This window comes from Lissotriton helveticus, chromosome 4_1 (assembly GCF_964261635.1).
Source record: "Lissotriton helveticus chromosome 4_1, aLisHel1.1, whole genome shotgun sequence".
Lineage (NCBI taxonomy): Eukaryota > Metazoa > Chordata > Amphibia > Caudata > Salamandridae > Lissotriton > Lissotriton helveticus.
Window position 1 is genome coordinate 1,301,144,881 of NC_136063.1, and position 13,671 is coordinate 1,301,158,551.

Below are 13,671 nucleotides of genomic sequence, written 5' to 3' on the forward strand. Positions count from 1 at the left end.
AATATCCTCAATGTAGGTTCCCAATCCCAGCCAGGACCTGGTTGACCAACCTTTGAAAGGTGGCAGGGGGATTCTTTAACCCAAAGGGCATAACCCAGGACTGGTAGTGCCCTTCTGGGGTTGTGAAGGCTGACCTCTCTCTGGCCTCATCGGTCAAGGCAATCTGCCAGTACCCAGACATCTGATCAAACCTGCTGAGGAAATTGGCATTACCCAACCTATTAATGAGCTCATCAGCTCCGTAGATGGGGCATGTGTCAGTCTTAGTGACAGCATTGAGACCACTGTAGTCCATGAAGAACCACGTCCTTGTGTCGCACTAGTTGCAGCAAGACCACTGGGTTGGACCAAGGACTCCTGGAGCGCTCAATCGCCCCTAAAACTAACATCCTGGGCACCTCCTCCTTGATGCTAACCTTCACTCTGTCTATCAATATGCACATCTTGTGCCTCACAGGTGGACTGTTACCTGTTTCAATGTCATGATTGCACCAATGGGTGACTCTTGTGGTGATTGAAATCAGAGTGGCAAGCTGCCCAGGCAACTGGCGACAGTCACTCTGCTGCTCTAGTGTCAGTGAAGGGGAGAAGATCACACCTTCTTCTGGCCCATCCTACTCCTTGGCAGACAGGAGATCTGGGAAAGATTCATTCTACTCTTCCACTGGGACATGATTTGTAGACCAAAAAAGAAAGGAGTTGCAAAGAAAACAAAAATCAAAAGCAGTATGTGTTTGCGTAGTGGAATGCGATATGGAGCAATGCACACCAATCATGGTATGCAAAGTACAAACACAAGTCTTATCCTCATCGTTGACCACCAATGTTAGAAATGGGGGTCTTTGGTTGGCAGAGGTTTGCACCCTGTCAATGAAGAACTTGGCGCACAGAGACAATGCATAAAAAATCTAGACGCCCTGGGTTGATGCTACTGCGGCGGAACAGGCGATGCGTCAATTCCCCAGCTGTGAAGCAGGTAATGCTTCAATCTCTTCAGATGCACAACAGGGCCTGTGCCAAAGTCAGAGCGTGTGCCACAGACTTTGGTGATGTGGTGCTCTGGACTTGGGCAGCAGTGATCTTTCAACCGCACAGCAGTGTTTTAATAATTGTTTGTGAGGGTGGTAGTGCATGTATTACTGTGTGTCTGGGTGTTTTAGTGTATGAATAAATGTCTGCATGAGTGTGTCAGTGTATGTGTAAGTATATACATCTGTGCATGCTTCTCTGTGTCACTGTAAGAGTAAGTGTGTTTCCTGGTGTATCAGTGTAGCTGTGTGTATGTGACTGGGTATGTCAGTGTTTAAATAAGTGTGTGTGTAAATGTGTCAGTGTATGTCTTACTGTGTATGTGGATGTGTCACTGCTGGAAAGATTGTGTATTTGGGTGTGTCAGTCTGTCAGTGGGCCCGATTCAAGGAACTAACTTAAGACAAAATCTTAAACTTACTACCATTTTGGTATTCACAGAAGGCACTTACTCATGTTGGTATTCACAGAAGGCACTTACTCATTTCGGTATTCAAAGAAGTTAGGAGTCCTAACTTTAGGACTCCTAAATGCATTCTGTGAATACAGAAAGCCTGAAAGTTAGGATTTTTCTCAGTTTAGGAGTAGTAAAGTTAGGACTCCTAACTTTAGGACTCCTAAACTGAGAAAATGCAGCAACCTTCATGAGGTAAAAGCCGGATTAGTGGGTGGATCAAGTGTACAGCATGCCTGTCGATGGATTGGTGTCAGTACAACGCGTTGTATTACAACGCATTCCGTTACAACGCAGATTTTACAACGCGGGATCCATTACAACGGATGTCATTACAATGCATGGCATTACATCGCAGATGCTATTACAACGCATGGCATTACATCGTAAGTATAGGTAAGTTGACTTTTTTTAAAAAATGTTATTTAGTTTATTGTAATTAATTTTTTTTAAATATTTTAATTAAAAGACATTTAAAAATTGTCATTAATTTAATTTAATAAAATAATATCTATTTAATAAATGTAAATATAATAAAAATTGTTATTAATTTAATTTAATTAAAAAAATTATTTAGTTTAATGTACATATTTTTTATAATGAAATTAAAATAAAATAATAATATTAATTTATTTAATTTAATTAATTTAATTAAAATAATTAATTTAATTTATTAAATATATTTCAATTAATTTTTAATTTATTAAATATATTTCAATTAATTTTAAAATGGTAAATATAATTTAATTATCCCTAAACCCAAACCCTGCCCTAAAACCTAAAAACACCCCTGTACCCCAAAACCCAAACCCTGCCCTAAAAACTAAAAACACCCCTGTACCCCAAAACCCAAACCCTACCCTAAAACCTAAAAACACCCCTGTACCCCAAAACCCAAACCCTGCCCTAAAACCTAAAAACACCCCTGTACCCCAAAACCCAAACCCTACCCTAAAACCTAAAAACACCCCTGTACCCCAAAACCCAAACCCTGCCCTAAAACCTAAAAGCACCCCTGTACCCCAAAACCCAAACCCTACCCTAAAACCTAAAAACACCCCTGTACCCCAAAACCCAAACCCTGCCCTAAAACCTAAAAGCACCCCTGTACCCCAAAACCCAAACCCTGCCCTAAAACCTAAAAACACCCCTGTACCCCAAAACCCAAACCCTGCCCTGAAACCTAAAAACACCCCTGTACCCCAAAACCCAAACCCTACCCTGAAACCTAAAAACACCCCTGTACCCCAAAACCCAAACCTGAAACCTAAAAACACCCCTGTACCCCAAAACCCAAACCCTACCCTAAAACCTAAAAACACCCCTGTACCCCAAAACCCAAACCCTGCCCTAAAACCTAAAAACACCCCTGTACCCCAAAACCCAAACCCTGCCCTAAAACCTAAAAACACCCCTGTACCCCAAAACCCAAACCCTACCCTAAAACCTAAAAACACCCCTGTACCCCAAAACCCAAACCCTGCCCTAAAACCTAAAAGCACCCCTGTACCCCAAAACCCAAACCCTACCCTAAAACCTAAAAACACCCCTGTACCCCAAAACCCAAACCCTGCCCTAAAACCTAAAAGCACCCCTGTACCCCAAAACCCAAACCCTGCCCTAAAACCTAAAAACACCCCTGTACCCCAAAACCCAAACCCTGCCCTGAAACCTAAAAACACCCCTGTACCCCAAAACCCAAACCCTACCCTGAAACCTAAAAACACCCCTGTACCCCAAAACCCAAACCTGAAACCTAAAAACACCCCTGTACCCCAAAACCCAAACCCTGCCCTAAAACCTCAGTACACCTATACATATACTCCTATACTCATATTTATTTAAAAAATTACTTAAAATAATAAATTTAATTTATAATATTTAAAAACATAAATAAATATTTTTATTTATTTTTATTTATAATTAATATTAATTAAATCATTTATATAATATTAAATAAAATTAAAATAAATTATATACTTACCAATACTTACGATGTAATGGTATGCGTTGTAATAGCATCTGCGATGTAATGCCATGCGTTGTAATGCCATGCGTTGTAATGGATCCTGCGTTGTAATAGCTGCGTTGTAACAGCATTACGACGTAAAAGTTGCGTTGTAAGTGATACACACCCTGTCGATTCATGCCTGATGCGTTTTGTGCTCATTGCACTCTTCAGAGGCGCGACAGTCATTTTGGCATGGAAGTCACACCTCCCACTTAAAAATATGAGCCCTCCAATGGGCGACTCGAATGAGTCTGCGGTGGTTTGTGGGTCTTGTAGTGTGTGCCTCAGTTATGTGTCGCTATCTGAGACGTTTCAAGCCCACCAATGGGCCTCCTCCACTCGCACATCCGGCTTGTCAATCCTCCTAGGATGCCTCCACATTGAGACTCCGTGATTCCGAACTCTGTGGACCCAAATTTCCGGGTGGTGCATCTCCCGCGGCTGGGAGGCCGCGTATAAATCAAATCTCCAAGGTTCCCACCAGTTGGAGATGTACTCTGACATCCACTGCAGCAACGTTCATGAGGTAAAAGCTGGATTAGTGGGCGGATCCAGTTTACAGCATGCCTGTCGATTCACGCCTGACGCGTTTCGTGCTCATTGTACTCTTCAGAGGCGCGACAGTCATTTTGGCATGGAGGTCATACCTCCCACTTAAAAATATATGAGCACGAAACGCGCCCGGCGTGAATTGACAGGCATGCTGTAAACTGGATCCAACGTATTTAACAGCAATGTTGCAGTATGACCTCTGAACCTGACGAAAAGCAGACAGGCTGAAATGCGTCGTTCTTGTTTTGCACAATAAACCATTCTGGATAGAACTCTGGTGTGCTGCCCTCTTTCATAATTGAAAGGACTGTTTGTTACTATATATATATTCACAGAAAAAAATCATAGGTTTCAGGGACGTTATAGAGTTAGTTCGATATTTCACTTGTACAAAACCTGAGAAATTTGGCCGTTATAGTTAGTTGAGCTAACTATAACTCGCAACCCCGCAATGCACTGCTGATGATGACACATATTACATCATTCATGTCATGGTCAGTGACATCACTTATGACATCTCAAATGACATCACTGATGACATCATCCAGTGACTGTGTGTTTCTGTAAAGTTGAAATGGCCCATATATGTATATATGGGCCAATCATCTTAGATAACTTCTTTGGAGACCAATAGGCTCTTTATGGAGTAAAAAGATGATTTCTTTTCAAAGGTGCGGGTCTGACAGTTGACCAAAGTGTAGCACTTAATACTTTTAATAAACTTTGTATACCTGACTCCGGCATGTCCGATCTCCATATCTCCTCTGGCGCCGTTAAAGGATGATCCTCTGTTTCCACCAATATCCAGTACCATTTAGATACTTCCTTCGCGTAGGATTGGTCTTTAACAAGCTCTCCCTCCCATACTGTCTCCAACCCAATTTGCGAATCATTTTGGGACCATCTTGTCAATTGAAGATATTTAAATCTTGAAAATGTAGAGTTTGTTTTTAATGCAAGTGTGTTCCATGGTATCATAGAGCTTTGATCGTACAGCTGCCCCCGTTTTGTCAAAACCGCAGTTATTAAAGGGAAAGCTAAGGTGTCTAAAAGACACTCAGGGGTACCTGATGAGTTCCAGATCGGGGCATTACAACTGTTGTAAGGTATTCCCAGGATCCGTATGACTTGAACCCATACTTTACAGGCTGCTAATAACACCTTGAACTTGATTTTTGTTTTAAATTTAGGGGGACCATATTTGAATAGGAAGAAGTTTCCTTCATCCGGGAGATTCTTTCTTAAAACCCATAAATGAGGGAGAATACTCTATGTATTATCCATTAGAAGATGCCATAACCACATATTTTCCCACACAAACACATAATTTTACTACTATAAAAATGCACATCCTAAAATACTATGGGCCAGATGTAGGTCATTTAAATTTACCACCTCTTAAATACCGATTCATACCGAATCGGTATTTAAGAGGTGGTAAAATAGAGGGGGGGAGATGTAGGTATTTCAGGTTCGGTAAATACCGAATCGTTAAGATTCGGTATTTACCGATTCTGTAAATACCGATTCGGTATTGCCCATTGATTCCTATGGGCCTTGCAGCCCATAGGAATCAATGGGCAATACCGATTCTGTAATTACAGAATCGGTAAATACCGATTTTAGCAAGGGTGCAGACACCCCAAAAATAGGCATGTGCGCCATGTGGCACACAGACATGCCCTAAGGGCATGTCTGTGTGTCACATGGCACAGGTGTGCATGCACACATGTGCATGCACACCTGGATTCGGTATTTTACCACCCAATTGGATTGGGTGGTAAAATACCGATTCTTAAAGCCCTGTGGCACTCTGACATGTGCCAGCTACATCTGCATTTACAGAATCGGTATTTTACCGAGTCTGTATTTACCGATTCGGTAATTTTACCGAATCGGTAAATACAGAATCGGTAAAATACCGATTCTGTAAATGCATGCCCTACATCTCAAAATACAATTACCGGTCGGTAACGGCCGAATTCGGCCGTTACCGACCGGTAATTGGCCACCTACATCTGGCCCTAAGTGAATAAAAAAATACAGCACATCTAACTTACAATGGTCTCATGTATTTTTTTCAGACAATGATTTATTGTTTATTAATTTTCCCAACTATACTTTAATGAAATTAAAATACAAAAACGGTGTACTGATGACGATCTGAGGTGAAGCAGAGAAAATGTTGTCCTTCACCTATTTTTACACATATCACAGAGTAGAATTGGTTCTAAAATTGTGAACAATGGAACACTAGAACGCTTCAAAATGCAGTTTTTTAAAACGGGAAAAAAAATACACTTTCTCACTTAACAAACAATTTCAATTTAAACCCTTTTCAGACCATATTTTGTTTTAAAAAGAGAGCACCTCACAAAACACATATAAAAACAGCCGACCACCATTTTGTAATCAGTGGTACTCAGGAAATTTAACTGAGCACATGCTTCATTTACAACTCCTCTTCACAACCCACATATCTTAGCGAACAGGGCCACCTGGGTCCACAGAAGATACACTTGAAATTAATATAACTTTTTCAACAACCCTCAAATTCATCACCAATATATAAATATTATATATGTTTTTGTGCTCCAGATTTTGTAGAATATTAATTTCGACATAATCAACCTCTGCCTTTCATATTTTACTTTTACCGTACTGTAAGTAGCATATTTTTATATAAATTAAAAAATTTTTTAACCGTAAATCTCCAGTCTGCTTTTTCAAACCAATAAACAACCAAAACTCATGTCAATTTGGTACTTACCTCTGGACAGGTGGTGGACAGTGAATTGTGGGTCAGAAATACAATTCCTACTTTACCCATAACATGACTTGGAGGTCAAAATTATTATTCCAACTCCACTGGGAACTTATCGTAAGGCAGTTGTTGGTCTGTGACCTGGAGGTCCAAATTAATATTCCAAATCCACCAGATACTTACCTCAGGGTAGTTGCTGCTTAGTGACTTTGGGGTCAAAATTACTATTCCTACTGCACCGGTAAGTTACCTCAGGGCAGGTGCTGGACAGTTGTAATTTGGCAGCGATTGGGTTAGCATTAGCAGAAGCCATCCTGTATTTAGAGGTTATCTTATCTGTTTTGTGGAATCCATTTTGTATTTCTGGCAGCCATCTTGTTTGCCATGTGCTATCACGTGCGTGCCATGTGCTCTGTCCTACTTTGCTGTTGTCTGCTCTTGGAATCTGCCTAGAGACAGGTTATATTTAGTTTCTTCTGCTTCGCACATGCTCAGTTGAGCTTGCAGTTGTCCATGCAGCTGCTGTTAGTCTGTAACTGTCAGGGTGTGTTCACCAGAATTAGCAACTGTTAGCTCCTCCCACTTGTTGACTGTGCATTTTCTGTATGACCCTATATGTACCTAAAAACCTTCTTCTTGTACTTGTACCACCTTCTTTTAAGCCCCTGTGTGGGTATAAAAGGACCAAGCTCCTTCCATTCAGTGTGCTACTTCATACATTACTGAAGGGTGCTGTGTGAATGTAGTTCCACCTCATGAGGTTTAATAAGTCTTGTATTTTCTATTCCAGTTTTTGTGCCAACTTCTATCCTATTGGTCTGAGAACTCAGTGCAGAGAAGGGCGAACCCCTAGCACTGGTAGGGTTCGATGGAACACCCTCTCTTAGCCCATTGCATTCCATGTTGATGAGTTCACTGCTCCATGTCCATTTTTGCTCTCTCCGAACACACCAGACAATATTGTGGGTCTTGATATGCTCAAGTATTTCAGGGCTACGATACGATGTTCTCCTGAAGGAGTACGTGAGTTTTTGAATGACAATTACCCCACTATTGAGTGATCTTGTCTTGTTAAAGAGGATACTGCATTAGCTTCACTCCCTAGTACTTTGTGGGCTACTTCTTTCCTTGCATCGCACCATCATAAAGTATCATGGAAGAAATTGCAATATTGTAGACCGAACGTAACCTATTTAGGTCACCTTCTGTCTAAGGAGGGCTGTGCATTTACACCAGATCACATTCAAGCAATTTTAGACACACCAGTGCCTTACACTCAGAAAGATGTCCGTGCATTCATTGGTCTAACTTCGTTTTGCAGGCAATGGATATTAGGATTTTCACACGTTGTTAAACCCCTGTTAGCACTTTTGACTAAAGACACTCCAATGCCCCTTCCATGGACCAATGAATGTCAGAATGCTTTTCAACAGTAACATCAAGCTCTTTGTTCTGCACCAGTGTTTGGTACTCCAGATTATACAAAGCCTTTTACACTCTATGTACATGAGAAAGATGGATGCGCATTGTCAGTTTTAGTGCAGACACATGGTGATAAGCAGCGTCCCTGTGCATGTTTTTCAGCAGTACTTGATCCTGTTGCTCGTGCGTTGCCTGGATGCTTCCATTCAGTTGCAGCAACAGCTGTGTCCATACGTCAGAGTGAAGGGATAGTTTTGTCACATAAATTGTTGATGCTAGTACCCCTTGCAGTAGATGCCCTTCTAAACCAAACCATAACGCAGCACTTGACTAGTGCTCATCTGACAGGCTACGAATTGACACTGTTGGCCCCTCATTTTACCCTAAAGAGATGTGCGACTTTAAACCCAGCCACTTTGTTGCATTATCCTGTTATTCAGTGTCAGTCATAGGAGCCTCATGATTGTATATTCCTCACTGAGTAACAGACAAAGGGTCACTTTGATTTGCAAGATACGTCCCTTTCAGATGAAGATGGGGAACTGTGGGTTGATGGGTCCTGTTTGAAGTTACCAGATGGCATGACTTCAGCTGCATATGCAATTACGACACTTCAGACAGTAGTGGAAACAGCTCGTATACCTCAGAAGTCAGTTCAAGCAGCTGAACTAATAGCTTTAACACGAGCGTTTGAACTTAGCACTGACTTGCGTGTGAACATCTATACAAACAGCCGCTATGTTTTTGGAGTGGCCCCTGATTTTGTCCTGCTTTGGAAGGAAAGAGGTTTTCTTACGTCCCACGGGATGCAGATAATGCACGGAGAGTTAGTGCATAATCTCTTAACTGCACTAACATATCCAAAGAAGATAGCTATTGTGAAGTGTAGTGTAGTGCACACAAGAAAGTAACTGATAAGACAGGACAAGGCAATGTTTATGTTTATGTTTATTAAAACTTTTGTAGCGCGCTCTGTTACCACGGGGTATCCTGGCGCGGTGAGTGAAATTGAGAGCAGAAGTGCTGAAACAGAGTCTGGATGAACTACATGAGAGGGGCATTGAACAAGTGGGTCTTGAGATCTTTCTTAAACACAGCAATGGTTGGCGAGGCTCTGAGAGAAAGGGGGAGAGCATTCCAGGCAGAGGCTGCTTTAACTGAGATGGATTGGCCTCCCATACGTGCATATTTGAATTTAGGGGTGGTTAATAAACAGAGGTTGGCCGATCGAAGGGCACGGTTGGGAGTGTAGAATGAAAACCTTTTCTGCAGATATGTTGGTCCCTGGCCATGGACTGCTCTAAATGCCAACACAAGAATTTTGAACAAAATTCGATGAGGAACTGGTAGCCAGTGCAAACTGCGTAGGTGGCTACGCACGCTAGACCTCCTTGGGAGGGAAAAAAGCAGACGTACTGCAGCGTTTTGTATCACCTGCAGGCGGTGAACCATGTACGCAGGTAGACCACTAAATAAGGCGTTGGCGTAGTCGAGCCGAGATAGTATCAGAGCGCGAAGGACAGACTCCTTGGCTGCCCTAGGCAGAAGAGGGAAGAATTTCCTCAGGGCACGCAGGGTGCCAAAGCAGATGCCGGTCAATTTTTTTATGTGATCCGCAAATTTTAGATCTTGACCGAACCATACCTCGCAATGCCTTTGCAGGTCGCATAGCTCATGAGACAGCAATGCAACAAAGCACTACTTCTATGTATGTAGTGAAATCTCAATCTGAGCGATGGCATGATGTTAGACAGAAAGTGTTAGATGTACAGAGATCTGCTTCTGTAGCTGAACTTGAGCAATGGGCTAAAGAAGGAATATTGGATGATGAGGGTTGTTGGCGCAACAAAAACATGGATAAATGGAAACTACCTGCAGCCTATTTACAACCTATGGTCCAAATGGCACATGGGCTGGCACATGTTGGAGCTCTAGCAATAACAAAATTGCTTACACGAGTTTGGAAGCATCCTGAAATTGCCAGCACAGTTAAGAGAGTAGTCCAGTCCTGTTTGATCTGTTGGCAGTATAATCCTGGTAAAGGGACACAGACCCCTACAGGAGGGTTTGCTACACCGACTGCACCTTTTGAAGTTTTGCAGATGGATTACATCCAACTAGAACGCTGAAATGACTTGAAGTATGTCCTAGTGGTGGTATATGCCTTCAGCAAATGGATAGAGGGATACCCAACAAAGGATAATACGGCTCACAGTACAGCTAAGGTGCTGCTAAAGGAGTTTTTCCCAAGATATGGTGTTTGCAAACGTTTGTGGAGTGACAACAGACCTCATTTTATTGGGCAAGTTGTTGAGTATGTTCTGAAAGGATTAGGAATCAAACAGAAATTCCATGCAGTCTTTCACCCACAATCAGCAGGATTAGTGGAGAGGTACAACACTACTTTGAAATTGAAGTTAGCGAAAATACTGGCTTCCACGCCTCAGAAATGGCCTGATGCATTACCTTTGGCATTGTTGTCCATAAGATCGGTGCCACATTCACGATCTGGGCTCACACCATATGAGGTGGTGTTTGGGAGACCGATGAACATTTGGGGAGTTCCTAAGCCACGCCCCATACATGATGTTCCATGTGTTCTGATGAATGATTATTTGGCACAGTTAACTGACAGTTTGATCTCTATTCATCAACAGGTTCGAGAAGCTCTTCCTGACAGATCTACAGGTCAGTCCCACAAACTCCGTACTGGCAACCACGTGATGGTCAAGGTTTTCGACAGATCGAACTGCTTGGAGCCGAGGCGGCGAGGACCAGAGCAAGTGCTCCTTGGGACAAGGACTGCAGTTTGAGTGACGAATCGAAAGAATTAGGTCCATAGTACTCACTGCAAGAGAGTATTACCTACCTTGGTGGAACTTGCTGCGTTAACCGACCATCGAGAGATTCTGGAGATGGAGAAAGGTCAAGCTACCTCACCTGCAAATCTGCGGTAGTCTTCCCGGACCACACGATCGCTGGAGAATCCCGATATCTGCTGAGACCAAGGAAAAAATCAGCTTTGCCAAAAAAGACTGGTTGAGCTACCGCCCTGGGTTGGTGAAATGGAATGCCGATGTGGCAAGGGGGGGATCAGTCCTGCATAGTGTAGTGACACCCGTTTTGACCCTCTGTGAAGAAATCAACGGCTACCCAGGGATAAGAGCTCCAGCGAGTTTTTATGACGACGAAGATCAACAGTTGCTAAGATCTGCAATAAGAAAATAATTTGTGCTGTAGGGTTTGTTGTTGCTATGGTGGTTATGGCAATAATAGCTTGGTTTGTTGAGAAAGTGGCTCCTTATCGACAGCTTTTGATCGCCACTACTCCAGTGCCAGTTGAACACCACTACTTTATGCTTCCCTACCATGAGCAGAAGCATCGACAATCCTACCTAAATAATACATTCATCCAGATGTTGCATCATACTCATAATGCCACAAATACTACCAACTGTTAGGTGTGTGGGATGATACCTGCTCACCAGAAAAAGGGAGGAACACCTTTCATTCCTCTTCCATTCTCGCACAATGGTTCTTGTCAAGCTTGGTATGCGCTTTTGTTTGCATCTGGAAAGCCTTCAGTAGGTGGGATTAAATTTCACCTCAAAAATGTGCTATCAAGGTAAATATGGTTATCTTCAATCTAAAGGGACAAAATGGGAATGGGAAGAATATCAACCTGACAATATTTCAACATCATATGTCTTCACGAATATGAGAACTCTCAAGAACAACTGACCATTTGTGATTTCTGTTACTAGAGCTAAAGCAGATTTATGTATTAGTAGTGTTGGGAGAATTCCAGTGGGGAGAAGTGAATGTACTGTAATTCTAACTATTGAAGGTGCCAATAACAGCAGTTTTACAGCCTCGCATAATACTTACTTTGTTTGTGGCAATAAGGGATATTATCAACTACCTGTTGGGTGGTCAGGGGTATGCTACGTGTCCTTTCTGTTGCCCCCTGTGTTTTTGGCACCTGCATCGTATCATCGTGATTCCTGACTGTACAATACCATTTCCAGAAGCAGGAATAAGAGGACAATAAGTTCTGATGAAGTGGACCAGACTGACACCACTCTGCAACAATATGTTGACTTCAATTTGGGTTTGTTTTTATTTGTGGGTGCTGCATTGAACAGCAGAAAGATAAGGCGATTGACCCGTGTTGTGGAAGCTGTTACCAATCAGACAGCTCTGGCACTTGGGAACATTACAGAGGAGCTGCAAGTTGCGAGGATTGTAGCACTCCAGAATCGTATGGTGCTAGATGTGATTTTGGCTGATCGAGGTGGTGCATGTCGCATCATCGGCAGCAGCTGTTGTGTTTTCATTTCCGATCACTCGCCTTCAGTATATGATGCAATCTCTAAACTGTATAAGATTGCTGCAGAGAATCACCCAGAGACTGGTACATGGACTTTTTCGAACTGGATGTAGACACTCTTCATTACTTGGGGCTGGAAGCTACTGACTATTCTATGTATACTATTTGTGATACTATTTACATGCTGTATATGTATACAATGTGGTCCCATGCTGTGCTCTATTTGCATCACTGCTTGTACACCTGCCAAGAGAAATGTTGCAGAAATGAAAGCCCAACGAATGCTAAATAAAGAGGTCACTGAACTGATGAGCATCGATGAACAGGATGCATATCTAGATTACCCCAGATGAACGACTGTCTTCAGCTAATGCTAAAAGGGTCATCTGTTGTAATTTGGCAGCGATTGGGTTAGCATTAGCAGAAGCCATCCTGTATTTAGAGGTTATCTTATCTGTTTTGTGGAATGCATTTTGTATTTCCGGCAGCCATCTTGTTTGCCATGTGCTACCACGTGTGTGCCATGTGCTTTGTCCTACCTTGCTGTAGTCTGCTCTTGGAATCTGCTTAGAGACAGGTTATATTTAGTTTCTTCTGTTTCGCACATGCTCAGTTGAGCTTGCAGCTGTCCATGCAGCTGCTGTTAGTCTGTAACTGTTAAGGTAGAACAGGAGTCAAACCCATAGACCTGGTCGGGATCAGGGTACGAGGTGGAGCAATGAACAATATCCCAACAGGTAATATTCACTAGGCAATTACATATGTATGCAAAAAGCATTACACGAACAGAAATGAAGGAGACAGCTATACATTTTGTGTGTTGCAATTATTCAAATTGTATTTGGAAGAGGGTAATTGGCAGGGTCATGATTATACAGTTAAAGCAGCACTGTATTAGACAAATCATATGACAACCAAAATTATACTTGGTGCTCAAAGGTGCATTAGTGACAATGGCGACGCAAGTGGTGAGAAGGACAGCGTGAACGGCGCAATGTGAGCATAAGTGAAGATATCATACAGTGGGTGGCTGGGTAAAGGGAACAAATCAGGTGACTTAGATGTTCAATTCACGATTAAGCAATAGCCACAGTAGAAAAATGCGCCAA